This window comes from Sminthopsis crassicaudata, chromosome 2 (assembly GCF_048593235.1).
Source record: "Sminthopsis crassicaudata isolate SCR6 chromosome 2, ASM4859323v1, whole genome shotgun sequence".
Taxonomy (NCBI): domain Eukaryota; kingdom Metazoa; phylum Chordata; class Mammalia; order Dasyuromorphia; family Dasyuridae; genus Sminthopsis; species Sminthopsis crassicaudata.
In genome coordinates, this window is record NC_133618.1 from 364560571 (window position 1) to 364576125 (window position 15555).

At 38.9% G+C, this 15555-nt stretch overlaps 1 protein-coding gene across 6 annotated transcripts in view; it reads left to right on the forward strand.

Moving 5' to 3' along the window:
• The window catches only part of AHNAK2 (AHNAK nucleoprotein 2), a 118042-nt gene that overhangs the window by 29940 nt on the left and 72547 nt on the right, over positions 1 to 15555 (forward strand). Inside the window, exon 1 of one of the 6 annotated variants that reach the window (XM_074291024.1) lies at positions 13123 to 13288. The exons of the other annotated variants lie outside the window; for them this stretch is intronic. The gene's annotated coding sequence lies outside the window, so the exon portion shown is untranslated. Of the gene's footprint in view, positions 1 to 13122; positions 13289 to 15555 lie in introns of those variants that run through there. 6 annotated transcript variants of the gene reach the window in all.

The window sequence follows — 15555 nt, forward strand, 5'->3', positions numbered from 1 at the left end:
TTAAAGTGCATATTTCACAATCTGGCTCTGACAGCACCTCCACAGGGAAGCCTTCCCTGACAATCCCAGAGTAACCTGCTTCCTCTCTTCTCTGATTTCCTATAGACCTTAAATCAGGGGTTTCTGGGAACAGCTAGATGGCACAGTGGATAGAATATCAGCCCTGAAGGAAGGTTCCAGTTTGACCTCAGGAACTTAAATTTAACACAGTGAATTGAATGGAGGCACTGACAACTGGAAAAATCAGGAAAGGTCTGCCTACTTGAACTGAGTCTCAAGGGAGCTAGGAAAGGTGAGGGTAGAAAGTATTCCAGACATGGTGGACAGACTAGGCAGAGGCATGGAGAATGGAGATTGAATTGAAGAGTACATTTCCAAAATGCTCTTCTCCTTTCCTCCCACCCTCTTCCTAGACAGAAAATAATCCAGTATAGATTAAATGTATAATTCTTCTAAACATTTCAACATTTATCATGCTGCACAAGAAAAAACCAGATCAAAAGAGAAAAATGAGAAAGCAAACCCAAGCAAACAAACAACCACAAAGGTAAAAATACTATGCTTTAATCCACATTCAGTTTCCCTAGTTCTCTCTCTGGATGCAGATGACATTTTCCATACCAAGTCTATGGAATTGTCTTCAATCACCTCATTGTTGAAAACTCAAAGCTGAGTCCATCAGAGTTGATCATCCATACTCTTGTTACAGTGTACAATGTTCTGTTGGGTTTTACTCACTTCACTCAGCATCAGTTCATGCAAGTCTTTTTAGGCTTTTCTGAAGTCAGCCTGCTCCTCATTTCTTATAGATCAATAATATTTCATTACATATAATAGTATTTTTAAATGAATAAAACAATGCATTGGCTTACAAAGAAAACCAATTATGTCAAAATACAGTTATGAAAATATTTTAAAAAATGTTCACAGGTTAAGAATTATTGATTTAAAGCCTTATTTGTATTGAATCATTTTGTTGTCTATTTTCTTCTAACTTCTGTGTGATCTTAGATAAGTCTTCCTTCCCATTCTGGGCGTTATTCAACATGAGAGTTTATGTAGTTTTGTAATTTTTGTTCCCATTGAGATCTGACTTTTTAGGATTCTCTTTTGAGGGCATCTTCTGTCACCCTGGATTGAAGGTGACTTCTGGGTCTTGTTGAGCTCTCTCTCTCTAAGACTTTGACCTTGCCCAGTCTGTTCTTGCCCTGTTCTATTGCTCTCATACCACATGATCCTTGAGCACTGGGCTCAGCTGTGCTTCTTCCCTCCTTCTCTTCATTTATCTTAGCACAAGGCCAGATATGTAAGAGAGTGAATTGGACCCGTAAGGCACACTCTGCCCTCCTCTGCTTTAGGTGAGTTGAGAAAGCACAGGGGTTGTTGACCTCAGGGATTAGAACTGATTTCTTACAAGTCCAAATGAACATAGATAGATGAAGAGTCAGAAGATGTAGTCAAATAATATAGTAATATTGCATAGAGTAACAGCGAGATTATGTGATGATCAACTATGATAAATTTAGCTCTTCTCAGCAATACAGTGATCCAAGACAATTCCAATAGTCTTGGGATAAAAAATGTCATCCACATCCAGAGAGAAAAGTATGAAAACTGAATACAGATCAAAGCATCCTATTTTCAATTTAATTTGTTTGTTTTTTTTCCTTGTGATTCTTCCTTTTTTTCTGATTTTTTCTTTCACAAAATGACTAATATGAAAATATGTTTAGAATGATTGTGCTTGCTATCTAAGGGAGAAGGGAAATAAGGGAGGGAGGAGAAAAGACAATTTGAACCTCAAAATCTTCAAAAAATGAATGTTGAAAGCATCTTTTCATGAAATTGGAAAAATAAAATGCTATTAAAAAACAAATAATGCTTCTACTACTTAATACCTTTGTGACTTTAAGCATATATTTTCTCTGAGCTTCAGTTTCCTTATTTGTAAGATTATAGGACTATATGAGATGATCTCTATGGTTCCTTATAGTGCTAAAATATGTGATTTATCTCTGTTCTTCTAAACTCCAACCCCAAATCAACAGCTGTCTGCAGAACATAATAAAAATATGATATTAAACTCAACATATCCTAAAGGGAACTCTTTATCCCCCCCCCCTGCCAAATCCATCTTTCCTCCAAACTTTTCCTATTTCTTTTATTATTCAGTCATTTCTGACTCTTTGTGTCTCCATGGACCATACTATCCAAGGAATTTTCTTGGAAAGATATTAGAGTTGTTTTTCATTTCCTTTTTCATCTTCCTGCCTGCAGGCCCAGTGTTCTAGCCTCTAAGCCCCTTAGCTGCCCTTATTTCTGTTAGTCACCCTCAGTCTCCTAGTCATTCACATTCAGAAAGTAATCTCTTCTTTTCCTCACCCCACCTCCATATCCCTTAAGTTGCCAAAATCTGATGGTCTACCTGTCTTGCTATTGTAGGACCATGGAGATAGAGAGCTGGATTTAGAGCTAAGAGGTCTGGGTTTGACTGGTACCAGAGATACTAGCTATATGATCACGGACAAACCATTCTTTACCTCTCAGAATGTCACTTTCCAGGGTAGCTATTTGACACAGTGGATAATACTCCTAGGGTTAGGAGTAACTGAGTTCAAATTTGCTTCAGATACTTATTACCTGTATGTTTCTGGGCAAGTTATTTAACCCTAATTGCCTAAAAAAAAAGTATGTCAGTTTGCTTATCTACAAAATGTGATTGATATTTGTTATATTACAATTTTGCTATAAATTACTTGGCAAATTTAAAATGCTGTAGGAATATGAGCTACTATGATGTCTCTAGTCTGTTCACTGACAGAACCATGCTTTAGTTTAGGCCCTCATCACCTCTTGCTTCCAGTTTCTCCCTTTTTCAGTCATCCAGAATTGTACTACTGAGGCACTGGTTTTCTGTGACTCCCTGTTGCTTCCAGGATAAGATAAAACATTCAGCCTGATCTTTAAGGTTCTCCATAATTTGGCTGCACATTAGTTTTTCTATTATATATTACTCCTTTATATTATTCTCTATCTTATATTACTACTCTTTAGACTTTGTGCATTCTCAACATACCATCTCTTTCCTCCCACGCTGTGCATTTCCCTGCACGCCTGGAACACACTCTCCCCTGAATTCTATCTCCTGAAGCTTTCAAAACTCAGTTCAGGAATCACTTTCTCATGAAATATTCTCTGATCCTCAAGTGGCTAATGTTCTCCACTCTCTTAGATTCATTATATGCCTTAGCTCCATTCCACTCCCATCCTCCCAAGTAGTCTTGTACTGCTCTTTGGGGACAGACTGTTTCCTGGATTGTTTTTTGTGATTTGCTAGTATGAGAAACTTGTTCCACTAACTCGGATGACTAAATTTTTGATTTAGTAGATAAATCCTAGGGAAATGGCCTGAGGCCCATAGAAGTTAATCAACTTGCTCAGCTGCTAAATAGAAGTAGGATTTGAACTCAGATGTCAATCTTGCTTTCTCTCTACTAGGCCAATTTGTGTTTCTCTAACTTCAATTCCCTTCCTTTTTATTTATTTATTTTAATTTTGAAGCTTTAATTTCATTCATGCAGAGAGCTCTGAGAGTGGAACTGTGTGTACCTTGCTATCAATTCATTTTTGTGCCTTGAGGCAGTAAGGCATTTTCCACCTTGTTTATGAGTCACAGAACAAGCTTGTGTCAAATGCAAGTCTTGAATCCAGGTCTCTATGACATCAAGACCAACTCTTCTCTCTTGTACAAAGTATATGTTTAATAAAAATGTTTTTTCAAATGAGTTCAAGGATGAGAGGGAAGCAGGGTCCAGAAGATCTGTAAAAATGAGATTAGACTACATAGTCTTAAAGTCTCGATGAGGGAAGTAAAGTCTATATTCAAACATTTATTAAGAGCCTACTATGTGCCAAGCACGAAGTCTGAACCCTTGACAAAAATAGAACTGAGAAAAGAAATCCCTTGAATAGATTCACATTTAAGTCAAGTTAACAAGCATTTATTTATTTATGTATTTTTGTTTTCTCTTTTTTTTCCTTTTTCAGTAGTATTTTATTTTTCCAAATAACTTACAAAGATAGTTTTCAATATTCACCTTTGCAAAACCTTGTATTCCAAATTTTCTCCCCCTCTTTCCCCCACCCCAAGACAGCAAGCAATCCTGTATAGGTTAAACGTGCGATTCTTCTAAACACATTTCCATATTCATCATGCTGCACGAGAAAAATCAGATTAAAAGGCAAACCTCCCCCCCAAAAAAAACCAACCAAAAAACAAACAACCAGACAAACAGCAACAACAAAAAAGCAAAAATACTATGCTTTGATCTACATTTGGCTCCATAGTTCTCTCTCTGGATGTGGATGGCACTTTGCATCACAAACCTATTAGAATTGCCTTGAATCACCTCGTTGCTGAAAAGAACCAAGTCCATTACAGTTGCTTATCACATAATGTTCAACAAGCATTTATTAAGCACCTACTATGTGCCAGGCACTGTGATAAGCTCTGGAGACATTTTGCTAAGAATAAATTACTGGCAAAGGTTGGTCTTGAGCTCAGATATTCTGCCTCTTAATCTGGTAATTTTTCCTATGCTACAGCTGACCCCAGCTTGGGTGACCTTGCCCAATACTGTATTCCTCCCTAGGGCTTGCTCCTCTTGCTCTCAGGCTTTATGACTATTACCTAGAAGTTTTGAATTCTCAGAATTTCCGATGTAAAAGGGATCCCAGAATGTAATTAGTCCAACAGGTATCTGAGGAAAAGTCAACTCTATAGGATCTCCCCAAAATGGTCATCGGGTTCTACCTGAAGATGTTTTCAGTATAACTCTGATTAAGGGCCTACTATGTGCTAAATTAGTGTGTCTAATACCATGATGTCATTTTGATTCTCTTTTGAGAACCAACCATGTGCTAAGCAATGGAATACAAAAACAAAATTGAAATTCCTTTTATCCTGAAGGACTTTACATCCTATAGTGTGGAAACAGGGTGTATACATAAAAATATATTCAAATTATTTATGAAGTGATTACAAAGTCATTTTGGACAGAGCAAATAGTGTTTTGCGACCTAGAATCAGGAAGATTTGAGTTCAAATTCAGCTTCAGATAACTTACTAGTTGTATGACTCTAGGCAGGTCACTTTACCTTTTTCTTCTTCAGTTTCCTCATTTGCAAAATGGGGATAATAATAATAATAATAGCTACACAAAATGAGATAACATTTGTAAAACACTTTGCAAATCTTAAAGTGCCATATAAATGCTGGCTATTATTATTATTAATTTCCAGTAGCAATGTATGGCTATGAGACTTAAAGTAAAGCTGAGTACCTCAGAATCATCACTTTTGAATTGTGGCGCTGGAGAATCCCTTGACAGCAAGGAGATCAGTCAATCAATATTTAAAGAAATTAATTTAGGCTATTCATTGGAAAATCAAATACTAAAGCTAAAGTTTAAAAACTTTCGCTACATAATGAGAAGATGGGTCTCACTGAAAAAGACTCTGATGTTGGGAAAGATGGAAGGCAAAAGGAAAAAGGAAAAGCAGAGGATGAGATGGACACATAGCGTCATGGAAGCAATGAACATGTGCTTGGCTAGACTAGAGATAGTGGAGAATAGACGGGTTTGGCGTGCTATGGTCCATGAGTTCATAAAGAGTTGGACATGACTGAACAACAAACAAAAGAAATAATAATGATAATCATTTCAGGTTGATAGGGAGAATACTAACCAGTAGGAGATCAGAAAAAGCCTCATTTTGGAGGCTACACTGGTACAATGAATAGCACCTGATCTGGAGGCAGGAAGACCTGAATTCAAATCCAGTCTCAGATACTTACTATCTGTGTGACCCTGAACAAGCCATTTAACCCTGTTTGCATCAGTTTTCTCATCTGTAAAATGGACTGAAGAAGGAAATGGCAAATCAAATAGCAAGTAGGATAGTTTTATTCAAATGTAGAATGTGTGAAAAAGAGGATTATGAAATGTTTGGAAAAAAAAAATTGGAGCCAAATTATGAAGGGCTTTAAATTTCAGAAGAGTTTACCATTCTAAGGTGATAGGGAGTGACTGATATCTCCTGGGAAGAAGAGTAACATAATCAGATCAATAATCCTGATTTAATAGCTGAGTAAACATCCCTAATTCTCTCAATTCTCTCAATCTCTGTTAATCTCCCAGCATTTTCCCGGTTTCTGTTTTGGGGCATCCAAATGCCCCAAATGTTAATATTATTCCTAAAATTTTCTGCCCACAGAAATCCCCTTTCTTTTCAAAAGCTATATTGCAAGGAATGGTTTCCTGGCAAGTGGAGGTAGGAAGGATATATTTGAAATGAATGTTATACTAAAAGATCACTAGAATAAAAATTTAAAAATTATTATTATTTTTGATAAGGTGATTGGGTTGACTTACTCAGTTTCACACAACTAGTAAGTGTTATGTGTCTGAGGCTGGATTTGAACTCAGGTCCTTCTGACTCTAGCTCCTACTCTATCCACTGCCCTCCATAACATTATTTTTAAGAATAAAAAATAAATTAATTTCCTAGACTTCAACACACTACTCTAGATGTAGTTCCTTTTGGACAGAGGGCAGTTTACATTCTGGTCTGCGCCTGTTGGGCTTCCCTGGAAGGGTGTCCTACAACCATTCTGCATAGCTTAGTGGTGGCCCAGGACAGATGAAAAGGCTTCCTAGCTTGGCTGTGATCTCTAGTTTGGGGTGCTTGGTGGTGTTCAGCAGGGGCACAGGCTTTCTAGGACCCTTCTGGAAACTCTTGGCTTCTTCACACCCTAGGGAGGGATTTGTTCAGGGAGACATGCTCTGACCCATTAGATTTTACATATTCTATTCTCCATGGGACTTCCCTGCCCATCCCCAGCAGGGTGTGACCAACTGGCTGAGTTCAGCTGGGATGTTGCAGATAGTTGGTGATAGCAGAGCCCCAAAAGGCGGGTTATGCCTCGGCATGTTTCAGGTGCTGAAGGGGAGGTAGTGTGGGGATCTTGAGGAGATAGGGAGTTCAGGGACTTAAGGAACCTCATCCCTGTGCCCCATGTGGCTTTCAGACCTGACTATTCTACAAGCAAGAGTGTTTATCACAATGCTGCTGGAAGTGAAGACTTAGCCAAAAGCATGGCTTGGCAATAATATAAATCATTCCCCAAGTGTGTGTTTGTGTGTGTTTTAAAACATTGATCTCTGTTTTCACATCTTTTTCATTTTTGTCCTTTGAGAGGTAAACAGGATTAAGTGACTTGCCTAGAGTCACACAGCCAGCAAATGTCTGATGCTGGATTTGAATTCAGGTATTCCTGACTCCGGGGCTGGTGTGGGGCTGACTCTTCCCTTTCCCTCTCCTCTGTATATCAAGCTACTCCCTTTTATTTTGATAATAGCTTTTTATTTTCAGAATACATGCAAAAATAGTTTGCAAAACCTTGTATTCCAAATTTTTCTCCCTTCGTTCTCCTTTCCTTAGACAGCAAATAATCCAATATAGGTTAAACATATGCAATTCTTCTAAATATATTTCCACATTTTTCATGTTGCACAAGAAAAATTAAATCAAAAAGGAAAAAAAATGAGAAAGAAAAAAAAGTAAGCAAACAACAAAAAAGGTGAAAATACTATGCTGTAATCCACATTCAGTCCCCAGAGTTCTCTTTTTAGATGTAGATGAGGCATTCTCTTTTAATAGAAATAAAAAGTAAACGAGGAAAAAGAAAACAATTCAACAAAATTAAACAACGCATTGAAGGAGTTGGACAATATTCTACACCTGTAGCTTCACTTTTTTGTAAAGAGTAGAGGGAGCTGCATTTTTTCACTTCTTTTCCTGTGGTTTGTGGAATCCTGTGGATTCTTGATCCTACAGGCTTGAGGTCATGTAGCCCAATGGTGTCAAACTCAAATAGAAATGAGGGTCACTAAACTGTATATGGAGGCAGAATGGCACAGTGGATAGGCCTGGAGATAGGAGGACCTGAGTTCAAAACCAGATTCAGGCACTCACTAGCAGTGTGATCCTGGGCAAGTCACTTAATCCTGTTTGCCTCAGTTTTCTCATCTATATCATGAACTGGAGAAGAAAATAGTAAACCACTGCAGTATCTTTGCCAAAAAAAACCCCAAACACAGGTTACCATGCCAAGGTAAGGTCAAAATAGACACATGATTTAGACATAAAGAGTAATACTATAAGTAAATTAGGAAAACAAGAAATAGTTTATCAGATCTATAAAGAAGGAAAGAATTTATGACCAATAAATAGACCTATATCTTAACAGATAGAAAACATTATGAAAGGCAAAATGGGTAATTTTGACCACATTAAATTAAAAAGTTTTTCCACAAATAAAACCAATGCAACTAAGATTAGAAGGAAAGCAGAAAGCCAAAAAATATTTTTTTACAGCAAATATATCTGATAAAGGATTCATTTCTCAAAAATGTAGAGAATTGAGTCAAATTTATAAGAATACAAGTCATTCCCCAATTGATAAATGGATATCAACAGATACTTTTTCAGATGAAGAAATTAAAGCTATTGATTAGAGAAATTAAAAAATTCTGAAATACTATCTCATATCTTTCATATTAGATAATGTGACAGAAAAAGGAAATGATAAATGTTGGAGAAATTGTGGGAAAACTGGAACATTAATTAATGTATTATTGGTGGAGTTGTGAACTAATCCAACTGTTCTGGAGAGAGCAATTTGGAACTGTGTCCAAAGGGTTATGAAACTGTTTATTCCCTTTAATTCGGCAATATTGCTATAAAGTTTGTATCTCAAAGAAATCATAAGAAAGGGAAAAGGGCCTACATGTACAAAAGTATTTTTAGCAGTTCCTTTTGTAGTGACAAAGAATTGGAAATTATGTGAATGCCCATCAACTGGGGAATGACTGAACAAGTTGTGGTAAATGAATATGATGGAATACTATTGTGTTATACGAAATAATGAGTGATTTCAGTGATGAAGGGAATGAAACCAGGAGAACATTGTATATGCTAACAACATTGTGCAATGATCAACTATGATTGACTTAGCTCTTCTCAGAAATACAATGATCTAAGACATTTCCAGAAGACTCATGATGAAAATGCTATCAATGTCCAGAAAAAGAACCAAAGAGGCTGCATAAAGATCATAACATACTATTTTTATGTTTTTTGTTTTTGTTTTTCTTTCTCATTGTTTTTCCCTTTTGTTCTGATTCTTCCTTCACAATATAACTAATGTGGAAATATGTTTAACATGATCACACATGTATAACCTATATCAGATTGCTTGTGTCTGGGGGAAAGATGAAAGGAGGGATGGAGGAGAAAAATTTACAATTCAAAAATATTATAAAAATGAATGTAGGAAGAGAGTAACTAGAAAAAATAAAACACTATTTTTAAAAATGCTAGATGGAGTCAGGACAAGTCAGATACAACTGAAAAATGACTGAATAAAACCAAATTTTATGTAAGAATATCTGTTGGAAATATTGACTTAGAAAACTACACATTAACATTATTTATGTTCTATACTACTTTTATTTATTTTGTTAAATATTTCACAATCACATTTTAATCTGCTGGGCTTCCAGTCCACATGTGGTAGTGTTGTCAGTGATGTCAATACCATGTATTTGATACTTTTGGTATATAGCTCACTCTCTTGTGGCCATGAAGTGTCTCCTTAAGCCTGAAGAAATGTCTGCTACATTCTGATAGACTTGGGATGGAAAGTGCCATGCACATCCAGAAAGAGAACTATGGAGACAGAATGTAGGTCAAATCAAAGAATTTTTGCCTTTTTGTTGTTGTTTGCTTATTTTTTTTCCCCTTTCTCATGGTTTATTCCCTTTTATCTGATTTTTCTTGCACAGTATGATGAATATGAAAATATGTGTAGAAGAATTGCAGATGTTTAATCTATATCAAATTGCTTGCTGTCTTGGGATGGGAGAAAGGAGGGAGAAAAATTTGGAACACAAGATTTTTGCAAAGATAAATGCTAAAAATTATCTTTGCGTGTATTTGAAAAATAAAATACTATTGGGGGAAAAAAAAGAAATGTCTGCTACCAGAGAGGTAGCAGAAAAAACTTCAGACTAGGAGTCAGAAATCCTTAGTTCTAATCTTATTTCTATCATTGACTTTCCACTGGACATATCCTGTTTCTTGCCGGGCCTCATTTTCCCCATCTGTAATAGGAAGGGTTTGAATCATGTGACCTGTAAATTTTTTTCATCTGGAATACTCTCAGAATCTATAATTCCAGGTAAATATGAATTCAACATTAGTGTTCTACAGAAATTCATTGGAAATTTGCTTTAGTACTTCAACATAGAGGGTCTAGAAGTTCTAATGAGAAAATAGCTCATTAAAGACTGTAGCTTTGGATTCAAATTCTTATGATGCTCTATGGCCTTCTTAGTGAATTGGATTGTCAGGGTATTTGGGGATATCCTTTATTATCCTTTAAGAAAGAATATGAGAACATTTACTGACAACAAATAGCTCACTTTGGCAATCAATTGATAGCATCCATTCAACCATCATTTATTAAGCACTTACAATGTGCCAGACACTATTCTAGACATTGGAGATACAAAACAACAATGAAATCTCAAGAAACTTGAATTCTATGTGTATACACACACAGATGCAAAACATATACAAGTATATGCAAACTAATTTTGGCTTCTAGTAGTGATAGAGGAGGGCATAGGGAGGCACTTAAGAACTGGAGGGGTAAGAGATGAGGAAGAGCAGGTTAAAAAATAAAACCTAATTTTAAATTAAATCTGACAGAAATAATGAAATAGATTCATTGTCATTATGAGATGAATTTGGGGAAGTGACTTCATGACTTTTCTTTGTGAAAATGATCTACATTTATCCCTTCCACATTGCTACTTTCCCCATCAGTGTTTTGATAAATCTTAGGTTGGCATAAGAATTTAATGGCAATTTTTGAAGAGTTTTACAAAGCCACAGATAATGTTTGAAGGCCAGCAGATGACAAAGAAATTTTAGAATCTCAGAAATGGATAAAATACATGTATGGAATTGTAAATACCAACCCCAATTTTACAATAAGGTATTGAAAAAGAAAAAGAAAAAATTCAGACTTCTCTGGTATGAAGGAAGGACCAAAAACTTTATGTGAATTTCCAGATTACTGATGGGAGAGAGGAACACTGTAGCCCCTAACACGCCCTCTACTTCACCCCCTCTCCCCCATGTAGAAAGAATAAGAATGTTTTGCCTTCCTCATTCTCTCCCTCTGCTAGTTGAAAGCCCTGTTTAAGCCTAACTGGTTCCCAGGAATCAGCTCTGCATGAGAACAAGAGGGGTTCAGGGTATAGAAGGAATTGAAGAATTCTAAAGGTCCCAGGGTGATGCCTTACTGATCAGGACACCCAGTTTTAGAACTATGGAGTCTAGGGCTTCATTAGGCAAAAATTGTTGATGCCCTTTTCTTCCTTTTAGGTTTAACTTAGATGCCACCTTTTCCATGAAGTTTTCCCTGATGTCCTGATAAAAACATGCTCTTCTTCCTCAATTTCCTCTTAGTCTTTTGAAAAAGTGCTGACTTTAGAAGGAAGACCCCGGTTTTGACCCTTAACTAACTATTTGATCTTAGACAAATCCCTTGATTTCTTTATGCTTGACTGCCTCATCTATAAAATGCCTTCCAACTTGAATTCTGTTTCTATGCTCCTTAACCTCAATCCACTCACTCTAGTAATACGTTCAGCTGTTTCTTTCTTGAGGCAATTGGGGTTAAGTGACTTGAACTCAGGTCCTTCTGAGTCCAGGGCCAGTTGCTGTATCCATTATACTCTTTAGTTCTTTTTTGAGATCATTCAGCAAGCATTTATTAATCCCCTACTGTATACTAGGCATTGTGCCATGGCCTAGGGATACAAAAACAAAGAACAAAAATATTTCCTACTTTCAATGAGTGTATGAGGGGTGGGAGTGGGCAACAAATATCTATGTAAGTACATGCAGAATAAACAAAAAGAATAAAAACAAATAAATACATGATAATTTTGCAGGGAGGGGACTAGCAATTGAGGAAATCAAGAAAATTTTCAAGATGAAGGTAGGGGCTGAATTGCATTTTATAGACATTTTTAAGAATAAGGTTTGTGCCAGTATTTGCACAGCTGGTATTTGAAGGGGCAGAACTTGAACTCAAGTCTTTCTGGCTCTTTAACTGGCTCTCTATTCACTATACCATGTGACTCTCTTTTTTGTCTAAGTAGGTGCTAAATAAATATTGATTGAATTAAATGGAAAGAACTTGGTATAGCAGTCCTGACAGAACTGGACAGGACAGTTTAGGTTAAAGAGTAGTTTAAATAAAAGACCTGGGGAGAAGAAAAGACTCAGGAAGTACACATCATTTCTTCAAGATTGTCATGTGTGAGAAGCACGAGATTTCTTTTGTCTGGTCTCAGCAAGCAGAACTCGGAGGATGGAAGTTATAAAGAGACAAGTTTTGGCAAGATGCAAGAAAAAAGAAAAGAAAAAGAAGTCCCAAACTATGGAATGAACTATCTCTGGAGGGTGGGAGGGAAGAAGATCCAGATCCCTGGAGGTCTGGAAGCAAAATCTGCATTATTCTAGAGGTTTTCCTGCTTTAGGAGAGATTGGATGAGAAGGACCCTTCTCGATCAAAGACTCTCTTGGGTTCTTGGGCTTGGAATCTCCTGGGAAACTCCCTGCTCTCTAGGCATTCACAGTGTAGACTTCGATTTTCTGTAGAACCAGACTCAACCTGTGCTGTTCGACACACAGACACACGCAGGCGTACCCTCAGTCCCAGAGTGACTCAGATCAGGCTCTGGCTGCAGCTGGGATGGTCAGGCCTTACAGCTGTTGTGCTGGGTATGTGAATCTATATTGTCTAGGGGGTGGGGTGGGGGTAGGGGCGTGGATTTCTCAGGCCTCCAACTCCCCTTCGGGGAGGAAGGGGACTTGAGCCCAGCCCAGTTTGGCCCCCCCAGTTGTAACGGGACACCCCCCCACCTCCAACCCCACCCCACACTTCGTCAGCTCGGGCTCTAAAGGAAGGGGAGGAGGAGGGGGAGGAGGAGGAGGAGGAGGAGGGAAGGGCTGGGCTGATACACTCCCTGCGCAGCTCGGGCTCCTCTGAGGGGCGTGGAAGGGTAGAGGGAGGGAGGCAGCTTCTGGACTGTTGTTCTGGGCTATTGCAACTTCTGGGCAAGTTTTGAGAATCGCGATTATCTGGGTAAGTTTGTACTCTTCTCCCTGTCTCCTTCTGATACCTCTCCCCTGTATGCTGTGGAGAGGGAAGACAGTTAGATGAGCGTAGATAGACTTGGGGTTCTGGGCATACGGGAGGGGGGAGGTCCTGAGATGATCCAGAGAACAGAAGAAGCTTTCAGTAAGTACTCTTGGTGAGGGAAGGAGGCTTTTCCTAGTGTATACACTAGACAGGAGCTGGAGTGGGGGAAAGGGTTTGGAAGTGAAGACGCCCCATAACTTGCAGGGGACCCCTGAGCTCAGGCCCCTAATGGACCAGCATTAAAGGAACCGCCAAAGCTGTGCTCTAGTGTCTCTTTCCCCAAAGGATCTGTTCAAGTGTCTGGATCCTCCAATGGGGGCCTGGAGTACAGGACAGCACCCCTATGGAGCTGGTGGCTCTGAGTCCCATAAAGAATGGTCACTCTTTTGGGGAACATCTGGTCCAGGACACAACCTTCCTCCCCTTCCCATATCTTTTATCTAGCCAGCTTTCTGTCAAGTGGGGTTGGGAATGGTGGGGGGGGAGGAGTGCATTGGGCTAGGGCATTTCAGGATTAAGGCCCTTCACCAAGGAAGTCCTCTAGCCCCTGATGCTGCTGCAGAAGCAACAAATGCCTTTGGCTTGGGCAGAGTCCCTTTGTTACCACTGCTCCCATCTTGAGGGATGGGCTGGTCCCAGCAAAAACAGGGGCTTAGACTAGGATCGTTGTGGATCCAGCTGAATTGGAGTTCGCTATAACTGTTTAATGTATCAAAACTAAATCCAAGTTAAGGCTGGGCTCCTCCCTGATTCCTAGAATTTGGAAAAGAGCACCTCAAAATTTGGGGCCCAATTTGGGAGTGCAGAGAGAGCCATCTCTAGCTATCCAGTTTTGTCTCCTTCTAGATAACTTTTGTTTTTGTTGTTGAGTTGTATTGGCCTGTATGTGACCCCGATAGTCCATACAATTTTGACACCCGCCCGCAGAAATACTATAGGAATTTGCTATTTACTTCTTCAGTGTGTACCCACTTTACAGATGAAGAACTAAGGCCAGCAGGGGTTAAGTGACTTACCAAAGTCATACAGTTAATACATGTTTGAGGCTGAATTTGACTCCTGGCCTTGTGATCTATCCACTGAATCACCAATTTCCACTAACAATTAGCAACTCAGTAAAAATGATGGAGGAGAAAGGGCTGGATGTGAAAAAAGGAGCCCATGGTTTGAATCCCAGATGTGATATTTATTGGTTGTATGACTCAGGGCAAATCCCATTGTTTCCTCATATATAAAATGAGGATCATCTCAATGCATGAAGACATTAAACACCTATTATATTGCTTGGTATTGTGTTCAATGCAAGGGATTTAAAGATAAAAATTAACCAACTAAACCACTCCTGCAGGATTTAGAAAGGGTTGTGAAGAGAGTACTTATAAACCATCAGGCATTTTAGAAATAAGAGGTTTTATTAATCATGAGATATTATCTGCTGCTCTGTGTGACTTTTGAAAGTCTTGTGACTTGCCAGCTGGGGGATGGGTTGCTTCCTTGTGGATTCCCAGGGTGGGGTGAGAGTGTGTGTGTGGGTGCTGGTGGGAGGGTGTCAAGAGAGCGAGAGAGAGAGTGCCCAACCAGGCCCAGTTCTTCCCATGGGTGGAGTGGTGCCCACCACTGGATTTAGTGACTTAACATTAATAGTACATTTTTTTCTTTATTTTTTTTTTCATGAGCACTTTAATATTTGGGAGGCTGTCTCTTGCTCTGAGCCCAAGAAGGGATGACTTCCCTAACCGAGAAGACCTACCTCACCAATTCTTAGTACCCTTTTCTTTATCCATCTTTATTCTTGGTTGAGGAATCTGACCAACTGAGGGTGTGTCCTGCTGGCCAGCAAGCCAGGGCTAGGAGCTCTCTGACTCGGTTCCCCCTGCAAGGCAGTTCCTGGGCTAGCCAGCGGGGTTTGGGCACCCTGTTGGCCATTTTTTCCTAAATTAGTTTCCTGGGGAAGGAGATTTCAGCTTTGAGAAAGAGAGAACAAACCCAGAAAACTACCAACAGAGCCATTTGGAGCAACTGACTGCTTGCTCTTCCCTGCCAATCTGATGACAGGTCTGGAACCGCTTCATAAAGGAGATTAGATTTCCTCAGAAGCAGAACTTCCCCCAAAGTGGACACATCTGCTTCAGGAGATGCCTCAGGAGGTTGTTTCCCATGCCTGGAGGTTTGCAAGTAGAGATTAGGGATCTTGACAAAGAAGTAGTTGA